Source organism: Sinohyriopsis cumingii, chromosome 14, assembly GCF_028554795.1.
Source record: "Sinohyriopsis cumingii isolate HCF-2022 chromosome 14, ASM2855479v2, whole genome shotgun sequence".
Classification (NCBI taxonomy): Eukaryota; Metazoa; Mollusca; class Bivalvia; order Unionida; family Unionidae; genus Sinohyriopsis; species Sinohyriopsis cumingii.
Genome location: NC_142974.1, coordinates 100,079,776 through 100,106,898, shown reverse-complemented (window position 1 = coordinate 100,106,898; position 27,123 = coordinate 100,079,776).

Sequence of the window (27,123 nt, the reverse complement as noted above, 5' to 3'; positions counted from 1 at the left end):
AACAGGATGTAATCAACCATCAAAATAAAGTTAACTTAATAAGTTCACCTGCTATGGTTACTTAATTGTACATATTTATAGATCAGAATAGCTTATGAGACAGTCTTCATCCATAGTCCAGTATCAGATATATATGGTATAGTTTCAGTTACCACAAGAATAGTGTCCCTACTACGCCTCCTGAACAAAATGGATGGCATTAGAAGCATCTCACGGTCTTTCACTCAAAAACTGCCTATCATGTCTGGTTCTAAATGAAAATGGTATGTCCAATATGACGAATATGGTGACCATCTTAAAAATCTTTATACAGTTATTTGTGATATATAGATAGTCATAGCAACATGTGGATTTAACTAAAGTTCTTCTTATAATATCTAGTTAGTCATAATGTGTAGTCATAACAACATGGGGTTATTACTAAAAAAAAACATTTATGATATCTAGTTAGTCCTATATGATGTCAGTCAGATAGTTATGTTTTGAAGATATTAACTCAACATAAGAAAACGGTTTTGTTACCAAATCTGATATGACTGACTTTCTGGAGAATATCAAAGATGGTGCTGATAAGCTGCAATTAAAAAGGATAATCACTTATTGGTGATTCCTTTCAGACAGTGGAGCATAGGTCCATTAAGGGACTTTTTTCATAATATGATAGATGAGCACATCTTACTTTATTAATAATTTGTATTTTCAAGTGCTTTCAATGTGGTATTCAGTATTAATATTGGCATTTTACAATTTGCCCTGTATCATTATCATTCTGAGACCCAGTGTGCTATAAACTCCATATTCTTTGGAGAACCAGTCACAAATAGTAATTCTTATAATGTTCGGAAAACGTATGTTTAGGAAACTTGCAAATATGTTGTTTGGATTTTTTGTCTGATTTTAAGTTAAAGAATCTTCAAATATTAAGACTTGTAATTGTAGTTATAGTGTATATTGTATTACTACAATGATACATATATTTAGATTTGAAAATGAAGTTGTATTGTATATTGTTTCGCTACAATAATAAATAATTTTACACTTATGATTGAAGTTACTCTGTATACAAATATGTACACATGTGAATGTAGTTATACTGAATATTGCATCACTGCAATCATGCCTATATTCAAAATCTCTAGCTTGGAATATCTTTGAGCCAAAATGAAAACCAAAACATAAAGGCTCTGTGTAAATATTAAATCATTTTGCTTCAAACATATCTAAGTAAATTTCATCACATTTGCTGATTTCTCCATCAAACACATCCATAGCCTTGAAAAGTCTTTCTGTCTATGCATTGCATAGACAAAGGGTAGTTGTTCTTGCTGAATTTTTCCTGCCAGGTGGCTCTCTGTACCGAATATGATCAGTTTTAACTTTTGCCGCAAACTCTCAGCTGTCCAATAGTATTTCAGTTCACACAGTAAGTCAAACAATCATACAGTACTATGTAATGCAATTCGGTGAATAGCTAAACATATTTTGTGCAAATGTTTTACCCCTTCATCTGATATGTTTATGTCAGTAAAGCTTTGTAGCTGTACTTTTTGTGTGCAGAAGATATATGTTTCATTATTCTTCAAATGATCAGGTGCAAGGAAAAAAGGACTCGATCAAAATCTGATGATCAAGACATTTTAAGTTCACGCCAGTGTTGTTATCTAGTTTAGCTGGGAAACAGAAATGCCTCCACCTGTTAAATTGCACTAATTTGGGCAGATGTTGTTGTAGTAGTAGAGTTTAACGCCATTTCTCAACACACGATAGGCTATACATGGCGGCCAGTATCAGTGGTGGAGGAAGAACCCGGGTAAGCCCTTGAAAGAACCACCGACTCACAAGAAGCTACTGGCATTTTTTCTCACATATGGACATTGGCCGAACCTGTAACTAGAACCGCAGACATAGGTGAGACAGCAGTGATCCGTAGTGGTGAGCGCTTTAGACCACTGATTGGGTGGGTGTAAAAATGCCTAAACATGATATAGGTAACAAATGATGATTTATTTATCACTCTGTCAACCGGCCCATTGAGCCATATATCCAGTAACCTGAACACAGCAATATATTTGCAGTCTCAGCTGTCGACAGGACCGTGCAGCCATTTAGAGACAGTACACATTGTTCAGGTTCCCTTTCAAAGCATCATTGATCTGTACCACCAGCGATGATATCTTACCGATTTTATTTGGTGGACTGACCAAATCTGCCGGCAATCCAGTTGTCCTTCCGGTGATAAAACTGACATGACTGTACCTTTAATACTGGTTCAGTGGCCACGGTTCGTTGGTGGTAGATTACCTTTGGTAAAATGGTTTAATACAGTCACCACAAGTATATAATTATGTTGATATGGGATTAAATTGTTTGGTTTTCCCAACACCAAATAAGCATTCAGATATGACACATTCCATGCAGGCTCAATGTTCTGGCCCATTTTATATCAAGAAAGGGACAGCTAGTGCACACAGTGGTCCTTTCGTCTATCTTTCATTTGAGTGTGCAACCAGCAGTATTGACCGATGGTAGACCTGTTAAGGTGGAACAACAAGCTGCCCTCTTTCATCTGCCCATTAATGAATCTGAATACACCTTTAATTGACTTGGATGAAATCTGGGCTTATGCCCCCTTCCCCCCCCCCCCCCAACTGTTCAGTTTCAGATGCTAATCCAGAACATTAAGGGCACAAATAGAAAAATAATTATGATTGCCCCTCTTTCCCAGTGGGACAAGTCATGGGTCACCAATCTTTTTGACTTGACAACAGGACAATCCTAGCAATGTCAAAGCTTCTCAAACAGTTGTGATCACTAATCTTTCACTCATGTATGGAGAACTTCTATGTCATGCATCTTGCCCAAAAGGCCTTGTGCCGAAACAGTTTTTAGTTGTAGGGTGGACTGCTTTTGAAGTCTATGAGAGGAAATGGTAAATTTTTGTCTGGTGTCATGTAAATGATGTCACATTACTTTCAGCCTATATTCCCAGACTTGAGAACACTTACAGTTTGCCGTAAGTCTTATGGAAATGACCCTTAAAATACAGACTTATGGAATTAAAGTATAAATTATGGAAATATGGTTATTTTTGGTACAATCTTAATGCTGGACTGTCCTTGTTTGATTCAGGTTTGGGCTTTATATTAGATTAAGTGGAATTGGTCTGAAACCAGACACTTCAGACCATGCATACTTTGTGATGCAAAACATCTGCATGATCATGCTGTTATTTATCTTTTTAAACTACACAATGAAAATAAAGCTCTGAGAAAGTTTTAACAGTGCTGAGGAATAAAAGGGAATATTAAGATGGATGGAGAAGAGAGCAGGAAGGGAAGCAGTTAGGTTTAGTGGACATCCTATGTTGATTTGAATATGTCGCATGGTGGGAAAGATGATTACATTTGTCGCCATGACCCAATCAAAATTTAGTTTATTTTTCAGATTACTTTACTTTCAGCGACATGTAAAAGCCATTGAGCTCTGTAGGGTTGGGAAATGCAGTTTTTGGAAACTGTACTGTAGGTAATTAAGACTGCAGTAAACTTTACAACTTATTATAGTTGAACACAATGTTGAACGTCTCTGTCTTGAATCACACTTCTGCTTTAGACTTTGAAATGCATATTTTGGAGCTTGACAAAGCCGTACATTATATTTTGTAACACCTTACTGAAAAGTGGTCCAACGTAAGGAAAACAATCAACTGTGTTACTAGCAAGGTCTTGTTAGGGTTGGCAGGTCTACATTCCCCAGCAGGTTAAATTCTTTGTTTCTCTTTCACAGTAAGAAACTAGCAATGATAACTATTAAGGAATTCAGCACCATGAATTCTGACTCACTCGTACACCATGAGCATCTAGACATTAGCCACAAGAAAAATCTATCATACTTGCTGACCAACTTTGATCTATCCCAACCTAGCGTGCTAAAAGTGGAATATATCATGACATGACATGGTTCAACTCAGTTCAAACATTTGTCCACCATCACACTGATACAACTATCATACAAGACTTGTTTTCTGGTAGCCTTGGCTTTGGTATCGAGAGTAAGCGAGCAGCTTGCTCTGAACATTGAAACAAAAAAAGATTTGTTCGGAAGGTTCGTTAATTTTAATGACACAGTCGGTTTTTATCCGAAGAGCATGAATTAGCTCTGGTCTGAAAGTCAGAGTCTATTCCTCCCACCTAAATCAAGAAAATGAATTATAATCTCACAAGCATTATCTTCCTGGCTAAACTGAGGGATCCAGGTCATTATAATCTGACATGAATAAGTACATTTGATGAGCATTTAGGCGTATGAAATAAAAGTGATTTCCATGATTTTTACCTTTTAGTGTCTCATTAAAGATAAAATGGAATCAGTCATTTGGCATACCCAGTCCCCTTTTTTCCCTCTTCAATTTTGCATGACATAGCCACACAATACACTGAGTTGGATCTAGGTTGTTGATTGATGGCTGCACTGATAGTCATAAGAGCACCCCACTCCTGGCACAACCACACACTCAAATGGGACATATCCACTTTCTCAGAATTTGAGCAAGAAAAGAAATTTTTTCTTTGATAATTATTTATCAAGTGTAGGAGTTAACAGGGTAGGTCCTTGCACATGTATATACACTTGTAGGTGGGTGTGCCAGCAATCATTAGGATAGCTATACCCTTAAAAAGTAGAGTTATGTTTATCCCATAGGGTGTTTTGAGTAGATGTTGGATGCACAGCATGTTTGCCTCTTCTTCCCTATTTTCCAAACGTTAATGTGGTTGGGGAATGCATTTTATGCAGAAAGGAATTTTATAGTAAATTCCATATCATATTACTATAAATCTCTTCCAACCTGCTCAATGTGTTCATCCTGTTTCAGACAGTACTCAAGGTCCAGCTCACGATATCCAGTATACTAAGCACCACCTAGCAGGGTAAGAGGAGGTAATCTGTAAGAGTTACTTCCCGTTATATATGAATGAATAGACAGATAGGCTTTTCGAGTCTATGGGAGGGCTGGATTCTGGAAGTAGTAGAAGTAGTTTGCTTACATTAATGTGATTGGGTTAGTATTTTCGGGGAAACAGTTTACTATGACATATTTATCCACACCAAACTAATCCTTTGTATGTGGAAATGTGTTGTCAGATTTATTTAGTCGACTTTAGGTTTATTTCTATTATCATATCGGCATCCTTCAGTTTTAGAAGAGCATGGAGTTAATCTATGAGTTAGTCAGTTGTATAGTTGACAAATTACTATTGTGGCTGAAAAGAACCACTCAAGAGCAACATTGTTGCATTTGTTGCACATGAAGCTGGCGTCTTGAGTTACATATGTTTTTTTCATCTTCTGCATGCTCCTTTCTGCTATGCCAGTTTACCATTTTCCAAGTGTTATTGTGATAGGGTAATTGATGGAGAAATGAAATTTAAAGTAAATTATGATTCTCTGCAAATACATACCAATCACATTGTGATTATAATACAATCCCCCATTCCTCCTCACAATGTGATCTGCCCATCTCAGACAGTGCTCAAGTTACAACAAATATCTGGTATACAAAGTGCTATCTAGTAGGATCAGGGGAGGAAATATGTAAGAGGTATTTCCCTTAGTCTACACAAGTATAGAAAAGGATACTTTATAAGTCTGGCAGGGAAGGCTGGGATTTAGAGGAAGTGAAAATAATTCCCAAAACTTAATGATTGGGTAAGTATTTCCAGAGAAGCATGATTTACTATACAAATTGAATATTTATCCACACAAAAAATAATCATGTGTGGTATCGCGTTACCAGATTTGTATAATGGATTTAGGTTTATTTGTCTTTATATCCTTAAGTTTAAGAAGAGCATGGAGTTGCACTCAGAGGTTGTCAGTCATTTGACAAACATGATAATCTCTGTTGCACCTGCCACGCTTAAATCTGGTGCCCTTGGTTTCCACATGTAGTCTTGTCTTGTTCTTTCTGTGAGCTCTTTCCTGCTTTGCCAATTACAACTGTTGTCTCTCAAATCTCTTAAGTTATTGGTTGAGCTCATGCCTCCAGCTACTTTAGTCTTGTGCAAGTGCTTCCAGCTGTCTATATCATTGTCTAAAGCCTTGAGATCTCTCCAACACATATCTCTGAAATGCAGACTATTTTTTTATAGATTCCAGTTCACCGTAAAGAATGCCCTTAGGTATCCATTCATCCTCCATTTGGTGTACATGTTAGAGCCATCATAGGCATTGCTGTCTTAGCAATGTGACCATTTGGGGATGTGTGCATGTGCTAGAACATGTGTGTTGAAAACTCTGTCCTTTCAGGATTTGGATAGGATGCGTTGGTGGCAGCATATGTGAAAGCTGTTTAGCCTATTTTCTCGTTGTGAGGACAGTGACAATGACTTGTTGCCATGCATTGCTGAATTGACCTTTCCAGTGCTGGAGTTTAGCTTTGCTTCAAGACAATAGTTGTTAGTAATGGTAGATGCAAGGTATGTGAACTTGGTGACAACCTCAAGCTTGTAGTTATTGATGTTGATGGAGGGTGCCTCTTCTATATCATCATTTTAGGCGATAGTAATCCTGAAGTTCCGACATGCTTGAGAATGTCGGCCAATGAGGTTTGGAGATGGGTTGCTGTGTTGCTTGACACTGCATCATCAGCAGCAAAGAGTATGTCACATACGAAAACGTTGTGGATCTTGGTTTTCCATTTGTACTTGTGTGAAGGTAGATACCTTGGTTGATGACCCAAAGGCATGTTTTAGCAAAAGTGAGAAGAATATCCAGAAAAAGAACATATGCATAATTAAATCAACTGTATATTTCAAGAGCCTCTGAAGATGAGCCATCCAACTAAACTCTGCTATGCATGTTTTCGTGGAACAACTTTATCATGCTGAAGAATTGTGGGACATCTATTTGATCTTTTCTAGAAGCTTAAACAACCCTCTTCTACTGACAAGTTTGAAAACCTACGTTGCTCAGCTGGGACATGCTGTGATAGTTATTTTAATCACTCCTGTTGCCCTTGTTTTTGTATAGAATGATGTTTGTGTTTGTCATACCTTGTGGTGCTTTATCTCCTTTCCAGCATAGACACGGAAGCTTGACGTGGAGATGTTTGTGTAGGATATAGTTTTCACACTTGATGGCTTCTGTTGTGCTATCTTTTCCATTCAACGTTCCATTTACTAGGCTACCCATGGCTTTGCATAGTTCATTATTGGTGGTTCATCGAGTTTGGCCAAGGTAGATAAGCTCTCGACGGATTGATGGTTGTATCATTCATGTTTTTCTGGGAGTACAGCTTCGAGTAATGTTCTACCCAACACTACATTTGCTTGTTGTGATTATTTATAGTCAGCCATGTAAGTGATTTTAGAGGGGATGGCTTGTTTTAAATAGGACTTATTGCATTCTTCATCCCATCTTACATGCCCCTGATGTTGCCTGTATCTGATGATGTCTGAATGTTATGACATAGCTGCACACAACAGTCATTGCCACATCATCTTGCAGTTTGTGAATGATTGCTTCTGGCAGCTCTCATTGTTGTAAAGTTGTATGGTTTGGAGCACTCTTAATTGATAAGGGTAATGCATTTGTCCTCAATAAAGGGATTATTACACTAAGTCTTCTATTTTTGGCCAAAAACTGACAGGCCTGTGCTGTAGATAACATTCTTTAGTAGCTCCATTTCTGCTGGGCGTTCATGCCAGGGCTCTTTGAGCAGAGAGCTTGTTGCAGGGTTTCTGCTTGTAACTTTCCTTTAGCAGCTTTGTTGTTGACATGGATGCGGAAATTCCTTTATATTTCAACCAATGCAATTTCTTTGAAGTGTGGTTTTACTGCATCACAAGGAGTGATCTGTGTTGCAGTTATTGCTATGGTAGCTGCAAGTGATGAGGACACTGTTGACAGAGATGTACCCAGTAATGATTAGATTGAGTTGATGCCTGTGGCTAGGTATGGCATGTCTCCATAACACTTTATGTTAAGGATTTGTCTGAAAGTACAGTGAGCATCTTCTCATGCATTAAAATATCCTAACAGGTACAGGTGTTCTTGTTTTGGAATTCCATTGATGGTGGCCTCGAGTTCATCATACAGCTGACCCTTTGCTCTGGAGGACAAATGATGCGTGGGGATATACTTCATATTCTTTTGATTCTTCTGTGCTTTTTCCTTGACTAAAGAAGGTGTAGTTTTTCTAAGCAATCCAGCTAATGTGATGCACGTTTCTTGGAGAGTTGCAATGTCAGTGTTTAGTCTTTTTAGTTCGACAGGTCATTTGTCATGGCTCTGACACTGCAGCATCCTGGTCTTAGGGTTTCGACTTTCCATTTGTATTTGTCTTGCCTTGTGCAATGATTTCAGTCTGATTGTCTAGTATAGCCTGTGTGCTCCAAGCATCCACTGAAGCTGGTAGGCTGTGGCGGGACTACACCAGCCACTTTTGTTGCTGGAAGTAGCTGTCCATTGAAATGAGAGGAACTCTTCCTTCATGCTCATTCTATATGCCAGTTGAGCTCGGGCTTATAATCGGAAACTGCCACCTGCATATTGTGTCGATGCTGTGCAGTGAGGAAAGAGTGATCTCTCCAGAGCACATGCCTGGACGGGTTAATATGAAGACCCTGAGTTGCCCAAGCAACAGGATAAGAGGTTCCCCTCTCTGCATCATGGGTATAGCCCAATGGAAAGGGATAACCAGTGCAGTTTGGAACAAGTTCATCGGCAGGTGTTGCATGGCAAGATGTCAATATTAACATCATATTCCCTTAGGGACCCAATTCCATAGTATCTTGTCATAGTTTACTCACTTAATAATTGATAAAATAGACTATGGTTAAATTTGTATAACAGACTATAATTATATTTATATAACAGACATTGTTTAAGTTGTATAATATAATAATGGATATTTCTTTAAAATCCAATAGGTATATTTGTATAACAGACTTTAGGCATATTTGTATAGAAGATTCTTTGTATATTTGCATAATCGACAATAGCTATATTTGTTTAATATAATATGAGATTTTTGTATAATAAACTACAAATATATTGTTATAAAGGAGTTTAGGTATATTTATATCACAAGACCATTATCTGTAGTACATTCATTCATCAACAATTACTTGTTACAATTCTGGAGTCAATACTTCTGATCCAATTTCAATCATGCATGTAAAATGTGTTTATGCAATCAATCTCTTTAATGAATCTGATAATTGGCAAGTCCCATACATATCAATAAGGTGGCCATGCATCTTGTCAGTTAACCTTGTTAGAACTCGGGAGGCCATTTTTCTGATCCAGCTTTAATCAGACTTGTGCTTATCTCACTAAGGCCCCAAAACGAGTAAACCCAAATCTTGAATCAGGCTTTGCCCAAGCAAACCAGGTGTTGTGTGTGCATCTGTTATGTACAACAATAACCATGTTGTGTACGTAGTTATGCTAATATCGGGATGAATTTATTCATTTCTGCGTAAAATCCAGGTAGGTATTGCTTGTACATTTCTAATGCATACAAATAACCTCATTGTATAATAAAACTTAAAAGTCAAACGACACTTTAAATTAGTAATGTTATAATGAAATACCTGAGGTTGTTTTTTATGTTATCACAGGTATATTCATTATTCTATGTCATGTTATCGCAGGTATTACTTAAGTAATTGCACTAAGAGTGTATACAGAACTGTTGTTAAACATTAATTAGGTTGATGAGTAATAGTGAGGTATTTTTTTCTCAAAAGAATACAATTAGGTCATGCAACCATAGTTCACTTTTGGTAAATGGAGCGAGATGAAAAAAATCTTATTCTGATGAACCATTTCCATTTTTCTCTTTAGCATGAAACTTGAAAATTCTCGTATTGTGTTTGTTCCAATACACACTGTGGCAACTAAGTATTCCATATATTATTTCCTTTCCAGAGTTTCACTACATATATGAACTTGCTTTCACAAGTTTATATTTGGCATTTACTAGGCAAGTGATATCTGGCCTACTTCGTCATCTTAATCCAAGATGATTGAGTCATTCTTTTTAAAATGATGCAAAATGGAAATAAAATAAAAATATTTGATAAAGACATTGCTATACACTACTACAATAAGTTGAATTTTCCGCCATTTTCTGGTCATTTATCTATGGGAGAGCCCATTCCAAATGGTTATACAGCACTACAGTATATTGGATTTTCTACTATTTTATGGGCTTTTAGCCATGAAAAGTCTCATTCCATATATTTATACAACAATCCTAGTAGTTATATTTTGTACCATGTTCTGCTCATTTATCCACGAGAGATCTACTTTCACATTCATTTATTTATCTAGCACTACTGCTAGTTAGATTTTGTCTACCATTTTCTGCTCTTCTTTCCATGAGAGATCCCATTCCTTATGAGACTTCTCCTATGGTTTAGTCATTAGAGCGTTTGCCTCGGATGCGGAGGTTTGGGGGTTCAAACCCAGGCCAAATCATATAAAAGACGTATGAAAATGGCACTAACAGCTGCCTCGCTTGGTGCTCAGCATTAAGAGCTTAGTACTAGGAATTGTTGGACTGGTGTCAGGATAATGTGACTGGGTAGGATATAATGCCACATATCTGCGGTATGAAGGCCCAGTACTCGACATTTTTATCAACTCTCACACTGCAGATATCTTAGCAATGTGACCCATACAATATGGTTGCCGTTTCTATCACTTATTCATACATTCAGCAAGAGATCATGGAAAAACTTCACAATTGACAGTGTTCAATAAAAAGTGTTCAGCTCTTTTATTCTAACATTAAAAGACTATTTTATTCTTAATTGATAAAACTGCATGACACGTTTTTACATTTGATTCATGAAACTCAAAAATATATCCATTACTTGGTGTTAAATACAGAGTACGTGTAATTGTCTCATTATTTAACTTTTCAACATAAACTAAGAAAAATAATTGCAAAAAGGAAAATAAAACATGAAACTTATAAAATTGAAAAAATTTAATCTGATTGGATAGCTGTGCCTTAGAGATTTTGTACATCAGGATACAAATATATAGTCACAGTGGTTTCTTTCTCTACACACCAGGGACCCCGAGTGGTCTAATGTGATCATCATTACAGATCATTGCCATCTCATCTTTGTCTGCTTTGGTTCGAGTCTCAGGCTCGGCCAGTGTGGGTATGTGAGAAAGCTTGCCAGTAGCTTCTCGTGGGTCGGTGGTTCTCTGTGGGGTTTATCCTGGTTCTTCCTCCCACTATTTATACTGGTCACTATGTATAGCCTATCTTGAGTTGAAAAATGATGTTAAACCCCACAACAACTCTACACATCAAGATATAGGCAACTACATATGACTAAGACTTACTAATTAAATTGAAATATGAAGCATGAGTTGAATTTCAATCCCAAAATAAAATTCATAAGGATGAAATGAGTAATCAAGATGCTACCATTCATCTAGATTCAGACTAAGCCATTGCAGATCACATGAATGATGTTAGTGATTAGAAATACATAATAGTGTTTGCATGCGTATGTGTTTTTGTACTGTTGTGTGTGAGAGATTTGGAAATAGGCCACAAGCTCAATATACGAATTGAATTGGATCAGCATTTGAGTTTTTTTCCATAGATTTCATTTCCTGATGACATTAACAACATATATAACTTCTGATTCCTTCTGATTATGGCTGTCTTGGAAGACGGTAACATTCATCATTGCTGTCTACAGACAGTATAGATGATAAAAATTGGAGAGATGGGAAGTAACTATTTCAGGGGTGGTTGTATTTATAGTGGATTGTTTATGCCGAAAGTAATCCAGTTCATTTTTCCAGCTTGTCCCAGCCATCTGCCTGTAAAGTAGGTGATATTTGAGAGTTGTGTCAGCCATCTGCCTGTAAAGTAGGTGGAATGTGAAACTTTTCTCAGCCATCTGCCTGCAAAGTAGGTGGAATCTGAAAGTTCTCTCACCCATCTACCTGTAAAGTAGGTGGAATGTGAAACTTCTCCCACCCATCTGCCTGTAAAGTAGGTGGAATGTGAAATTTTTCTCACCCATCTGCCTGTAAAGTAGGTGGAATGTGAAAGTTCTCTCAGCCATCCACCTGTAAAGTAGGTGGAATGTGAAACTTCTCTCACCCATCTACCTGTAAAGTAAGTGGAATGTGAAACTTCTCTCACCCATCTGCCTGTAAAGTAGGTGGAATGTGAAACTTCTCTCACCCATCTACCTGTAAAGTAGGTGGAATGTGAAAGTTCTCTCAGCCATCTACCTGTAAAGTAGGTGGAATGTGAAACTTCTCTCACCCATCTGCCTGTAAAGTAGGTGTAATGTAAAAGTTCTCTCAGCCATCTGCCTGTAAAGTAGGTGGAATTTGAAAGTTCTCTCAGCCATCCACCTGTAAAGTAGGTGGAATGTGAAACTTCTCTCACCCATCTACCCGTAAAGTAAGTGGAATGTGAAACTCTTCTCACCCATCTACCTGTAAAGTAGGTGGAATGTGAAACTTCTCTCACCCATCTACCTGTAGAGTAAGTAGAATGTGAAAGTTCTCTCACCCATCTACCTGTAAAGTAGGTGGAATGTGAAAGTTCTCTCGCCCATCTACCTGTAAAGTAGGTGGAATGTGAAAGTTCTCTCAGCCATCTGCCTGTAAAGTAGGTGGAATGTGAAAGTTCTCTCAGCCATCTACCTGTAAAGTATGTGGAATGTGAAAGTTCTCTCAACCATCTGCCTGCAAAGTAGGTGGAATGTGAAAGTTCTCTCAGCAATCTGCCTGTAAAGTAGGTAGAATGTGAACGTTCTCTCAGCCATCTGCCTGTAAAGTAGGTGGAATGTGAAAGTTCTCTCAACCATCTGCCTGTAAAGTAGGTGGAATGTGAAAGTTCTCTCACCCATCTGCCTGTAAAGTAGGTGCTATTTGAGAGTTTTTGTACTGCTACATAATATGATAACATTGTATCTACTTACATTAGGGAAAAGGTTATTTTGTGTCATTCTGAATTTTATTTTGTAACAACATGGTTTGTGTATATTTAATTTGCATTCTTTGTTATGTTTTTCTTTCATTATATGTTATGGGTTATATAAATTTGTATTGTGTAGATGACCTTGTTCAAAATGAAGTTCAATATTTACCTCACCAGAATCATTGTAGGTTAAATATTAAAATCATTATCTTTGAACGAAGGACACTATGTTTATCATGTTCTTCAGCATACTTTTGGTAACAGACCTTCCAATTATAACCAAGATTGTTGTAGAAATGAAATTTTGGTTCTCATCCTAATACTTCTTTTTGTATTAGTATTTTATAGTCATGTGTATAATGTTTTTCTTGCCATGTGTCTTTTTTGTATGTTACCAAATGTCTTCCACATAATAGTTTGAGTTCAGATGTGCACTATTTTCAAAAGCTAGAACATAAATAAGATGTCCATCTGTTGCTAATTGGTTTCCACAATAAAGATTCTGTATAAATTTTACTAAACTTGTTGGTTTTGCTTCTGTCTGTTACTGAATTTAAGACCAGATGGTCGTAACAATACATACATACATACATACATGCATGCATGCATGCATGCATGCATACATACATACATACATACATACATACATACATACATAACATACATACATACATATATACATTCATAGCTGCATGCATGCATGCCTGCCTGCATGCATACATGCATGCATGCATACATACATACATACATACATACATACATTCTTACATGCATGCATACATACATACATACATACATTCATACATGTATACATACATATATACATACATTCATACATGCATGCATGCATGCCTGCCTGCATGCATGCATGCATACATACATACATACATACATGCATACATACATACATAAATTCTTACATGCATACATACATCCATCCATCCATCCATCCATCCATCCATCCATACATGCATACATACATACATACATACATACATACATACATACATACATACATGCATGCATGCATGCATACATACATACATACATACATACATATATAAATTCTTACATACATACATACATACATGCATGAATGTATAAATACATACATGCATACATACATACATACATACATACATGCATACATGCATACATACGTACATACATACATACATTCTTACATACATACATACATACATACATACATACATACATACATACATACATACATACATGCATGCATGCATGCATACATACATACATACATGCATACAAACATACATACATACATACATGCATGCATGCATGCATGCATGCATGCATGCATACATACATACATACATACATACATACATACATACATACATGCATACATACATAGAGGGAGACAGGGATAAAAGGGTACGGATGCTCACACCACCTAACAAAAGGGTTAGGTTTGATTTGTGTTGTTTTGTTTTTTTTGTATCTAGATTCATTCTTTGCTGAAGTTGAAATGACAGTGTCGAACTAAAAGGATAGAGAAGTTTTCTGGCAGTTTCAATCGACAAAGTATTTGAATAGGGAAACTATTATCAGTATATAATTTACTTGCAACATTTCTTACAAAAATATTGTACAAATATTCAAATTATGTTCAAGGCGTTTACGTTTTACAATTGTGTCATAATTTAGAAAATGTAAAATTATATTTTATTCTGCTGAGGGCTCTTTTTCAGATCAATTTGTTTCGAGTAATAGTTGCTGTATTTCATGAAGCATCTACATTGTGTGTACAAAGATTAGCTAAATGTGCTCGAGATGCGGCCCATGAGTTATTCCCATGTGGCATACAGCCCCTAAGTCGCAGGTTAGAAATAACAGATCTCCTCCCTATTACTGTACACACATATAATGGACTTGAATTTGGGAAATCAGATATGTCACTTCCTTATTACTGTACACACATACTGGTCTTCAATTTGGGAAATCAGACATGTCACTTTCCTATTACTGTACATACACATATTGGTCTTGAATTTGGGAAATCAGATATGTCACTTCCCTATTACTGTACACGCAGATACTGGGCTTGAATTTGGGAAATCAGATATGTCACTAACTTTAAACTCTCGGTCTATCAAAAACTGCGTGAACTTTGTCCCAAAGCCATAACATACAAGCATTTAACATACGCATCATTTAACCACATATAATTTTACTTAAGAAATGAATAAATTAGATATGCACCAAAAATTGTCCTGTGGGTCTTTTCTTACCCATTTGACACCCGAACCCGGGATGGTGGGGGCAAGTAGGGAAGCGAACTATACAAACCATATAACTTAAATGTGTTTCTGCCATGAAGAGCACATATAATTAGGAATGATTTCTCCTTCCATTTACCATTACTTGTAAATACTTCTAGTTATAAATATTTTCCACATATTATGGATTATTGTTATTCTTCTTCTTCTTCTTCTTCTTCTTCTTATAATTATTATTATTATTATTATTATTATTATTATTGCATTGTGGTGGTGGTGCTGGGGGTGGTGATAGTGGTACTGCAGTTCGTGATGACGATGATGCTATTGATAGTGTTAATGTCAGTTGTGGTGATTGTGGTTGCAATTATTCCTGGTTTTGTTTTTGATATTGCGAAAAGTATTATCGTTTATGTCCTTCCTAGTTGAAGCACTATCAATATCCATTCCTGGTGAATTTCTTGTTTATTTATTCTCTTTCATGTCCTAGCCAAAGAGAATAAAAATCACGGATAACTGTGTTAAGTGCAAGTGATTGAAGAACTGTAGCTGTAAGCATCAATATTAGATATAAAACCACGGTTAATTTGGTGAAGTTTGTTTCCAAGAGCGAGTGATACAAAGAACGATAATTCCAAAGATTACGTACGAAGTGTCCTTTTATAATAATAATGGTTAATCTTTTGATCAGATTTAACAAATTTAGACAACGTCTGATTCTGAATATTGCTCCGCCGTGATAGAATTGCCAAGCTTTATTTCTAATGAAAATATTCAGAAAGATAACTGTCAGATATTCTAACGTATTGTAACAGGAGGAGTGTGTAGAAGTGATGACACAATTTTGATAAAGATATATAATTACATATAGCGTATATACAAAATGTCATCACATAACGGTTATGTAGTGTCAATTTTTAGTATTAAATGGTATTGATAATGGCGTGATGGTACAGCTGATGATAATTTTGTATGTAGTGGTGGTTATAATGCTAGTAGTGGTGTTGGTGGCGGTAGTATAATTTTTCTGGTATTGTTTTTGCTAATGCATCAGTTATTTTTGTTGTATTTCTTGCTGAGGCATTTATTTTACGGGGAATTTCCTGTTTTATATCTTCTTTATTTCATCATCATTACTAATACAATACACGGTTAATTGTGTTAAATGCCTAAGGGGACGTCTATTATGTCAACAATTTTTAGGCAATTTTTTACCCACCTCCACCCTCGTCAACAACTGTCAAACTTTCCGTGAGTCCACTAATAAAAGTTGACCGCCCCCCCCCAAACTAACAATATTTTATACGGCTGGATTTTAGGCTAAAAGAAAAATTATGGAAATTTAAAGGCCTACAAAAAATTTTTAATACATCTTTTTTACTTGTTTAACATATTTCAAATTGACTATAACACTTTGAATTCATGAAAAAAATAGAGAGTTTATATTCTAGCTTTCGTATATAGGCTACAGTAATTTTTCCAGCACATGCAAATTGGTGGGGGGGGGGGGCATTTACCTGAAATGAACAAGAGTCCGTTATCAAAGTGTACAATATTTATAAGGCATTAAGGTTACTGCATCTGGTTGAATAAGTTGTATGCTTGTGTAGGCTACATAATTTATTTTATGTATTATGTTAAAGATGACTGTATAATAGTCAAGCTCTCAAGTTTCCTAGGCTCAGTTATCCATCCTTGGAGGGATAGCTCATGGACTTCAATATATATAGCATCTATACATATAACATATATGCTATTTAATAGAAGTCCATGAATAGCTATACTATTTAGATGTCTATGGCTCAGTGCAGTCTTTGAATTTAGTAACAGCTTCCCTTAAAAATCTGTCAACAGTCTACAATCTACATTGAATAAAAACAAAATATGATGATGCAAGACTATGACTTCCTTGGCAAGAGTTCAACCGGTTTAGGATTAAACTGGTGGGCTGTTGACGGGCGAGCGAGTGTGTGCCATACCAACGTACCGACTAATTTCTTATTTTTTTTATTTATTGTAAAAAATCACATTGTTGACGTCAATTTATCTTGAACTCACCCTCCCCCATGTCAACAATTGTCAAACTTCTTCTAACCCCCTCCCCCCATTTTGTTGACATAATTAATGGACGACCCCTAAGTACGAATGACAGAAATAATAGCAACTTTGAACATCAAATAATAATGAATATGATTAAGGTCATAAACATCAGGGCCCCGTTACACGACGCAATGTAGGTTTATGCACACAATTTTCGTAAGTTTTAAGGTCAAGAAAATCTTACGCGATTTCGTAAGTATGTTTCACAAACATATCGGTGGGAACATTTATTACGTCTAAGGAAAACGTTTGCGTATGCTACTCTATTGCATATGAGGTAGATTATAATAAATCGGTAATATATAACAGGGCACATACAAGATACTTAAACAGGAAAGCGACTAAGATGAGGACGAAAAGAACAACAATAGCAATACATTGACCCAAGAAAATATCCGGCAAAAAATTGCTTGCCGTATTGGTCATATTGAATGAAATGTGGATATTATTTCTTATTAAAGAGAACAGTGTGTGTGTGTGTGTGTGTGTGTGTGTGTGTGTGTGTGTGCTCGAGCGCGTCTGTGGATGTTGACAGATTTATGATTTTGCAGTCACAAGACTTAATGTAGCAGCACCACACCACACCCTTCCAAAAAATAAAGCCTTAAAACCAACTCTTTTAAAGACCCTTAATCTCTTATTTGCCGTATATCATGGATTATTATTAGTATTATTATTATTATTGCAGCTACAAGACGTAGTCAGTGTATCAGTACCACCACCATCCTAGTAAAAAAAAAAAAAACAACACCCTAAAACCAAATTCTTTAAGACCGTTAATCTCTTAAATAATATTGAACTTGTAACCATATAGTGCTTTGATATGCAACATAAATACAATTTTTAAAAGATCCAAAATTTCATACTTTATAACCTGCAGCTTCTTGGATTTCTTTCCGTTCTAGGCAGTCAGCAGCCTTGTCTGTCTAATGTGAAAACAGTAAGTGTGTGGAGGTGGGTGGCGGATAAACCATACTTCTTTAGCAAACTATATCAAAATGCTTAACTAATCACATCACTATATTTATCGACTTTTATTTCATTTAAATTCGTAAATGAACCTGAAGGTCATCATATCCTTTTCAACAACAAACCAGCAGAGTCCACCACTACAACTGATGCATTGCATTGCGTAAGCTAGATTCTTCCGAACTTACTCGATATTCATTGCAGTATTAAGTATATATGTTTCGTTAGGTATTAATTTACATTTGCTTAAAATATTATCACTATAAGACCAAACCTGAAAAAAGTCATTCGGGCTGTTTATTAGGCTCGTCAAAAATGGAATAAAATTAAGTTGTATACAATGGTACGTGATATAAATCATTTCATTCGAATGAGGGATCGTCTCAAAATGATCTCTCTCTCTCTCTCTCTCTCTCTCTCTTTCGCAGGCATAAACATACACACCTCAAAAGTTCTCACAACATATGATTAAGATATGTAAATGACCATATATTGCTATATTTTCAAACTATAAAACAAATATAGTTTTACTGCTTTTATTTAGTTAATGATACATTAATGCTAAGGAATAAAATGTTATAAAATAATAAGGTTTATGTCGCTAATTACTAGACTGAGATCCATATAGACAATGAGTGCTTTTATCTTCTTATCTATTGTAACCACTAATTTCTATACAAGTTCTGAAAAGTCTATTACATGCCTTAAACCTTAGAAACTATATTTTTTATAGAAAAGTGTGCTTTATACACTGATGAAAGTTATCAAAATAACTAAATAGCAATGAAGTCTGATCGAAGCAGTCACATGTACATAAACAATTCAAATAATTTTCACTTGTCTTCTGTAAATCTGTCAATCTCGAAATTTTTTGCAACAATGGGCAAGAACCATTCAATGTATACAAACGCATTTTAGCTAAGTTGTATGCGTGCTTACGTAGTTGACCTTATTAGATTTTCAGGACATTACAGCCGTCTGTTTTAAACATATTTTAAAACGGTTTGGAATTGTACATTTAAAAACAACAAAAGAAATTATTTTTTTATAACCAAATTTAAGTATACACAGCTTGAAGCAGAAAAAAACTAATAAGTCTTATTTATATTTGTATGTATATGACCTAATTAAACTTTCTGTAAATTCCATCAATTTCTTTATTTATTTAGTTTTTACACATTTTTGGGGAACTTTCTGGAGATCTACTGTTTTAATGTAAACCTTATCAGAGCTATTAAACAAGAACACTTGAAGTTGACAAAGGAAAGAAAATGTATCTTTTTCGCATTTGCATATACATAAAACCGAGAGGATAAATAAGTAAGTGAAAGTAGCACATACACTAATCATCTTTCTCGAGGCATATACGTTCGGTAGAAAAGATAATCGTTTCAATTTTCTTTTTTGAACAGCATTTAAACACTCAAGACTATAGACATTCTTATGGTTGATCGAATCATAATGGAATATGGAATATTAGTGTGTACACTTGGATATCACACAAGCTGAAGTGTTCTCTTTTTTGTGTAATATAACTTTTGTAAACCAGCGCACTTCAAGAATAAACGCGCATTAAGATCAGACGCCATAGTAAGGCTGCATGAAATAAAGAAAGAGTCATGAGATACTCTTTCGAGATGTCTAAAAGATCCTGGCTGAAAAAATTATAAAAAGAACATTATAAAGACTTATACTAAAACATTTAAATCTGTTCAGTAAATAGGTCAAGCAAATTGACAATTATGTAGGATATTGGAATAACAAAGTTTTTCTGCAGCTAGATACAAACGCAAAATAGAAGCCCGAATAAAATGTAATTCTTCTATCAAGATGATTAGAGTTTTCATTTTTTCAATATCTTATTCCCTTGATTTGCTTCAATTTACTGCCTCTATATGAGTGATTGCCCCGCTATATAGTGATTGCCTCGCTATATGAGTGATTGCCCTGCTATATGAGTGATTGTCCCGCTATATGAGTGATTGTCCCGCTATATGAGTGATTGTTCCGCTATTTCAATAATTGCCCCGCTATATGAGTGATTGCCCCGCTATTTGAGTGATTGCCCCGCTATATAGCGATTGTCCCGCTATTTGAGTGATTATCCCGCTATATGAGTGATTGCTATTTGAGTGATTTCCCCACTATATGAGTGATTGCTTTTTGAGTGATTGCCCCACTATTTTAGTGATTGCCCCGTTATTTGACTGATTGCCCCGCTATATGAGTTATTGCTATCTGAGTGATTGCCCCGCTATATGAGTGATTGTCCCGCTATTTGAGTGATTGACCCACTATTTGAGTGATTGCCCCGCTATATGAGTGATTCCAGGCTATTTGAGTGATTGCCCCGCTATATGAGTGATTGCTATATGAGTGATTGCCCCACTATTTGAGTGATTGCCCGCTATATGAGTGATTGCCCCGCTATTTGAGTGATTTCCCCACTATATGAGTGATTGCTTTTTGAGTGATTGCCCCACTATTTGAGTGATTGCCCCGTTATTTGAGTGATTGCCCCGCTATATGAGTTATTGCTATCTGAGTGATTGCCCCGCTATATGAGTGATTGCCCCGCTATTTGAGTGATTGCCCCGCTATATGAGTGATTGCCCGGCTATATAGTGGTTGCCCGATATTTGAGTGATTGCCGCGCTGTTTGAGTGATTGCAATTTGATTGCCCCGCTATATGAATGATTGCCCCGCTATTTGAGTGATTGCCCCGCTATATGAGTGATTGCTATTTGAGTGATTGCCCCACTATTTGAGTGATTGCCCCACTATATGAGTGATTGCTCCGCTATGTAGTGATCGTCCCGAGATTTGAGTGATTGACCCGCTATTTGAGTGATTGTCCCGCTATATGAGTGATTTCCCCGCTATGTGAGTGATTGCCCCGCTATATGAGTGATTGCCCCGCTATTTGAGTGATTGCCCCGCTATATGAGTGATTGCCCCGCTATTTGAGTGATTGTCCCGCTATATGAGTGATTGCCCGGCTGTCTGGTTTACATAGAAGCAGCAATATTTCTTAATCACAATATGTGTAGCTATGAGGAATCACTGTTGAAATATGCAGTTTCAATGGAAACAGAAGCATATAAACTGAGAATAGTTTATAAAGCTCACTATGAAATCATAATAAAACACCGTCAATAGTATATTAATCTCCCTTTATAATAGTGGTATCGAAATGAAAATTTGTGTAATATCTAACTGGAATTAAATAGTGTCCAAATATTGTGGATAATACCAACCAGCCAGTATATATATATATATATATATATATATATATATATATATATATATATATATATATATATATATATATATATATATATTAAATACTGTCCAAATATTGTGGATAATATCAACCAGCCAGTATATATATATATATATATATATATATATATATATATATATATATATATATATATATATATATATATATCTTTCCATTTTAAATATTCTTCAGTAATACAGATGTCCCTTCTCGAAATATTATTTTCTTGTTTCTGCTGTTATCTGACTCAATTTAAAAAAGAATTCAAAGTAGGCCTACTAGAGTTTCCATGAAAGAATTCCTAATATTAGCCATTAAAATAAATATATTAATTCCAGTGTCTTGATGATCCGACTGATTTAGTTGACAATGATAATATTACTTACAATAATGATCATCGTTTACAGTAAGGGATGTTTGATTTTTTTTTTATTTGATTTATTAAAAGACAGAGTTTCATGGGTGGCCGAGTGGTCTAATCTCTGCCATCTCACCTTTATTTGCGTGGTTTCGAGTGTAGGGCTCGATTAATGTGGGTATGTGATAAAGCGTGCCAGTAGCTTCCCCATGGGTCGGTGGTTCTTACCGGATTTTCCCGAATTCGCCCAGTTATTCTGGCCGCCATGCATTGCCTATCATGCGCTGAAAAATGACGATAATCCAAATAAAAACATTAAAAGACGGTTATTACTACCATCAAAAGAGGAAATGTTGAAATCGTCACACGTAAACACGCAGATACAAATTTGTTTTACGTACGGAAAAGAAGGTATGAAAAAGACCTTAGTCTACTGTTTTAGATTTTCAGCATCTTGATGTATCTTTTTACTAACATCAATATATTATATATCTCATTGGATGGAATACCTCTCTATATATCTGCAAATTCCTGACCTTGACATACAGTATATAGATGCGTAATTTTTCTGCCTTAGCTTTTCATGGAATCTAAATAAATTCATGACATAATGTCTAGCTTGTTTATATTTTTGGGAATAATGAACTCAGGAAAATGTTTCATACACACATTGTTGTCTACGTAATTATTTTAATTACAGAGAACGTTAATAAATATGATTATAAGAAAGAACTCGTTATACTGTAGATATTGGAATGTCAGGGCGCATCTCAAAACAAACCTCTCACTGTGATTCTCGCCCTCCACAAACATGCTTATAAAAAAAACTTGCCAGATACGGATGCCTGATACTTGTCGTAAATGTACGTAAAATTGTAAGGGAAACTTAGGATAAAACGTACGTAATTTTCGTTAGTGAAATACCCCGTAATCACGTACGAATATCGTACGTAAAAACTAAAGAAAATCTTGGGTGTACTTTGTTTTGTGACACAGTGCCCTGTGCCCGTTTCACTAAAGTGCAGAAGCTGTGTGCAACATACGTCTGGCGTATGTTATGCAAACAACCATGCGTAACGAGAATTTACTGGTTTCACTAAAGTTCCGTACGCCACGCATTAATGTAAATACTTTAAGGCACGCACCTAGATGGTGTAAGTTTTGCACAAGAAATAAATGGTCACTTTTTTCATCTTCGGACATAATTAAAATCAAAATATCGTACTAAGTTTGCGACGCCAACGTGTGTTCCGGGGGAGAGCACAGGTCATCAAAACATTGCATGACCTAAATTTAGTATCAGTATATCGCTTCCAAGAGACATTATTCTGCAACTAACAAATTTGGTGAGAGATGAGACCAACGCTGAGATCGCAACCGCTACCCGCACACTTTCAGGTTTGTATGATGCGTCAACAATTCAGATTTAAATATGCCACTCGAAATACTCTGAATAAAATAGCATTTACATGACCAATGAGAATCTGCTATATTCTGATAATACAGACCCGTTTGTTTGTACCCCCTAAAGATTTAAATAATGGAAACCTTTAATATGATAAAAAGTGCAAAGAACTTAGTCCATTCATTAATTGATATATAGTTTCTACCTGACTCTGAGTAGAGTTGCCCTACATCTTATGCGCATTTCATGCTTAACGGAAGTTTTCAGTGTAATAGACGGACATGTTCGGATCCATTTCCAGTTTCTGGACAAGTCCATTTTCAGCAAAGGGGTGCGTCCGAACTACAGCGGTACATACATAAGTTGTCTGCTTCCTATATTTACAATGTCGAATCAAGCAAAGGAAAATAATTACAACTACAAATTTGCTTTTCATGTGGATTTAACATGCGGTTTAATTTCTCAGTTCATGTATGCAGAGGGATATAATTCCAAACTCTCAACGTTATGTAATTTACGGAATTATCCGGCAGTTACCAAACAGGATAAACTACGTCATTATGTTGTCTGATGGAAATAAACTAGCCTATAGTGTACGCAATATGGCGCCGTGTTAGCATGGAAAGTCCGTTAAGCATGAAATTGTGCAGAGGATGCCAGCATTAGTGCCATTTGGTCTAGTCAGGTTAGAAATTATAAATCACTGATTCAATTGACTTAGTTCTGTGCACTTTTTATCACAATATTTTCTAGTTTTTGAAATCGGTAGGGGGTACAAACAAACGGGGATGTAGAGTCAGACTATAGCTGTCAGGGGGATTCAGGGGGTATTTGTTTCAAAAGAATATTCATTATGCATCGCGCGTGTGTGTGTCAAATAAGAACAAGAATTTAAAACAAAGGGCACCATATTAATATACAACAAACACACGCCCAATTGCTTTTTTAAATTAGCTTTTTATTTAACTTTGTATATAATTAAGTCTTTACAACTGTTCGTTTTGAGACTGGTAAGTATTGTCTCCCCTCCCAACAGTGTTCTTTTTTAAATATCATTCTGATTTAATTGTACAACAAAGGACCACATACATTTTCCCCTGCATTTAATAAACATACAAATTTGTCACAACGATGCATAAAGATGTATCATAAATATAAAAGTAATAAATAGATTGTTGATGACGGCTGATAGATTTTTACGAAACGAGTGGGACGTTTTATGTATTAAAAAAAAATCACCACTAAAACTTGCGACACCACCAGATAACCTGATCTGTACTTTAAAAATAAAAAATATACCCTAGGAAAGGCCATTTCGTGTTCTCACACATTTAAGTGTAGATAACGTAATTTTTCTTCTTCCAAGTGTTGCCACATATTGCCTTTTTTATGAAACGTTTCTACCGTTCTTAAAACAAATTACTAATCTTACAATAATGCGTTCAAATTATATTTGTTTCGGTTTATTAATAAACATTTCAAAGTGTTTATTAAGAGACCGGTCAAATGTAAATGTGGGCTGTAACCCAATTCAAGGATTAGTCTACATGTCTTGAACAATTAGAGGCTCGGTTAGGAGGGCAGTATAAGCATGTGGCTCTAAAAATACATTAGTATGTATTAGTTTGTTATATTATTTCTGCGTCATATTTTTTCCACTTTGATTATCAATAAAATGGTTTTTGTAAGTAATTAAAAGTTCATGTTAATAGTTTAGAATCTAATATTGTTTTTGCAATTTCCTGGACAATTTCATCCATTTCTTTAAAAACATTCAATATCAATACTGTGAATTAAATTCCAACTAGTTCTAAAAGTTACATCACAAATCCAAACGTATAAAGTTTCAATTGAATTCCAGTCGTGTTCCAAATAAGTTCCAATATTGAATGCGTTGATGTGCTTGTAATCTCGAGCATGATATTGTGTCAAGGGCCTAGGGTGTAGCAATGTGCTAACATTCTTTTAATGTATCACAATAATATAATCCAAAATGGCCTTGTTTGAATTCCCTTTAATTCCAAATTTATGTTTAAATCGCAGAATATTTTTGAACATTCTGTAATTCCAGCGAATAATAATTTGAATAAATAATTCCACCAAAATTGAAAACTAAATAAAACAATAAGACCGATTCTGCTTCAGATGTTCAGGCAAGAATGGGTAATTTTCAAGTAAAGAAGAGTATATAAGTAACCAAGACACTGTAATAAAACCAAGATATAGGTCAGTCTTCTCTCTAAAACATTCAAAGTTGTCAACAAGTTTATGAATTTCCTATTAAAAGCTGTTACCTGATTAGGATTGAAAAACAACAACAACATGCTTACCTCCAAACATAATGGTCTGAATATTTAACCTATAGTCTTAGAGAAATATTAATTATATATTATGTTGTTACAAAGTAAATGTCACTGGTCAGGTAGACCATGAACTTGACTTTTGACATACATACATACATACACGTACGTACTTACATACCCCCCACACATACATACATGCATGCCTACATACATACAGACACACACACACACACACACGTACATACATACATACATACATACACGTACGTACTTACACACACACACGCATGCACGCAGGCACGCACACACACACACACACACACACACATACATACATACATACATGCATACATACATACATGCATACATGCATACATACATACATACATGCATATATAAATACATACATACATGCATACGCACTTGCATGTACAAATGAATTATTGCAGATATTACAGTAAGGTATAGCTGCTCTAAAACCAAAAGAAATCCATGAAATGGTAAATAAATCTGGCAAGTAAATCAAAAATGATAAGTTATTTATTTCATTCATTATTAATGTATTGCTAATCATAAGTCCATGAATATGATGATATTTAGATGGTGTCCACAATATAACAAAATTCCATTAAAATCTTTCATAAGGTGCAGGACTTAGTTGCATTCAAAACATTGTGTTAATTTATTTAATATTGCACGAAACTGTCAGGTTGGCAATTAAAAGATTTACAGTTACCGTATCAATTAGCAATTTGTTCATTTTCATATCTTCAGCTGATGATCATAACATTTGCCAATTATCATGGCGATGCATTAAAGAAAAATGTGAAACTATTTGCATTCACAAGATTTGGTCAGATACTGTGGGTAACAACTCTTATAAAATTTTCACGAGGCAACTGTTACATGGACATTACTGAAAATAAGATGGTTTTGTTTGGTATCTATATCACATATTGTTTGAGGCAACTTTGACATATGCATTATGTTTTAAACAAGATGTCACTATTGCAATACATGAACAAACTTTTACCTGGATGCATGTGCTGTATTATCAGTGAAATAATTGGAGATATTAAATATCATATATTGTAATTATTGAAACTTTCTTAATTATTGACTATTTATATGGAAATATTAATTATTTTAATCCGACAGCAATTAAAATATACATTGTAAATCACAATGATGATTTAACTCATCAACAAGGGTGCATTTTATTGAACATTTTCTTAATATCGATATATAAATGATTAAGATTTACAAACTTACTTCGTAAATGGCATACTTCTGTGCATGACTTTTTACGCTAAATAATCATGGTTAGAGGAAACACATGGAGAACCATGGAAATGAATGATTTGTTGGGGATTCAGGGTAATTACGCCCATATTCAAAGCAAGGTCAGTGGCAAAACAGAAATAGAATGGTGTCCTCTCACATGTAAGTCGAACAAAATTATCCTTTAACACTGGCTCTAGA